The sequence below is a fragment of the Phoenix dactylifera genome, chromosome 1 (assembly GCF_051530095.1).
Source record: "Phoenix dactylifera cultivar Ajwa chromosome 1, Ajwa_hap1_PhDact_Kaust_v1.1, whole genome shotgun sequence".
Classification (NCBI taxonomy): domain Eukaryota; kingdom Viridiplantae; phylum Streptophyta; class Magnoliopsida; order Arecales; family Arecaceae; genus Phoenix; species Phoenix dactylifera.
Genome location: NC_143190.1, coordinates 48,375,854 through 48,377,245, shown reverse-complemented (window position 1 = coordinate 48,377,245; position 1,392 = coordinate 48,375,854). Strand labels below are relative to the sequence as shown.

The 1,392-nt window shown below is 48.7% G+C and overlaps 1 long non-coding RNA gene across 1 annotated transcript; it reads right to left on the bottom strand.

Annotated features, from left to right (window-relative positions):
* Positions 1–1,012: 1,012 nt before the first annotated feature.
* LOC148715357 (uncharacterized) lies at positions 1,013–1,392 on the bottom strand. The gene is made up of 2 exons (XR_015968854.2): positions 1,257–1,392; positions 1,013–1,048 (listed from the first exon to the last, which is right to left on the bottom strand). It is a non-coding gene; the product is annotated as an uncharacterized LOC148715357 (long non-coding RNA).

The following is a 1,392-nucleotide window of genomic DNA, read 5'->3' as shown; positions in this document are numbered from 1 at the left end:
CGTGCTCAATTATCACAAAGAGGACAATCTGCCCTGTCACATCACATGTAACCCAGCTCCCTCTATAAAAGGGGAATTCCTCCATTTGAGGGATGGGGGGGGGGGGGGGGACGAGGAAAACTCTAACTTCTTACTGCTATCTTCACTCTTATATTGCCCCCCTCTGACTTAAGCATCGGAGGGCTGGCGCCGGAAAGCCCGGCCACCGGCTTCTTGCAGGTCCTCCGGAGGACGCCACCAGCCGGCGTACCGCCACCCACCGTTCCAGCAGCGGAGCTCCTCCCCCCTCAGCCGACGGTCGCCCCCGGGTCCAATTTCCAGCAACAATTGGCTTTGGCCAACATGCATGACCTGATGTCACAGAGTTTTCATGCCTCAATCCTTGGTTTTGACAATCCTTTCCTTGGCCACCAATTATCTAAAATGGCTCTTCTCTGACAAATTTACGTAAATATTGATCTAAGTATGATGCTTAAATCCATGAAGTAGGGATGATAAAATACATATTGTGTTGATCGAGAAGGATCCCTGGAAACCAATTTTGCTATACAACAGAGGTTTCCAGCAACCATAGTTCTCCGTTCGCTGCTTAAAAATATGATAAACGAAATTGAAAGAAGAGAAACTTAAAAATCTTTTCATCAACTTAAATAATCTGATAAAGACTTGCAAGAGATCATTTGGTTGATGGATTTACTTGAAGTGGAGGGCCTCCAGGCCTTACTGTCCTCTCCACCATTGTCGCAGAATAACCAAGAGCAGGAACTCAGGAGGCTTTATATTCTGCTGACCCTTCAGCCACTCAGGAGGTTCCATGAAGTTGCTGGCGAGTAGATATAATTAAGTTTTATATCTTGCGCCACGTTCCTTGGTCTAAGAACAAAAGGCTTAACTTGGGTGGTGCAACCCAAAGTATTTGCACAGGTAATTATAATCCCTTGCTCTCGAAAACAGAGAGCTATATCATCGATGATACAAAATAATGGAGACATTTCCTTTTGATAAATAGTCGGAAACAAATATGGTTTCATCCTTCCAAAATTTTTTCCTGGAAAAAAGTTAGTTGTTCCAAAATAAATACAATGTAATGGATGCAGTCGGCCGGAGTCTCGTCCCCTTTTCTCTCTCCGGTGGGACAGAGGGGCGGCTCTCGCCTCTTCCCTTCGGTGAAGAGAAAAAGGCAGACGGATGAAAAACAAGAAGAAGACGAAGAAGAAAAAAAGAAGAAAGAAAGAAAAGAAAGAGTGGGGACTCACCCATGTGCGGCCGCGAGCGTCGCCGGCGCCGCTGGCCCCCGCCGCGGGCAGCCCGGCCGTGAGCTTCGCCGGCATCACGGGGAGCGGCCGCCGCCGTCGCGGTAGCCGCCGGACTCGGCTCGGCCACGGGCGTCCT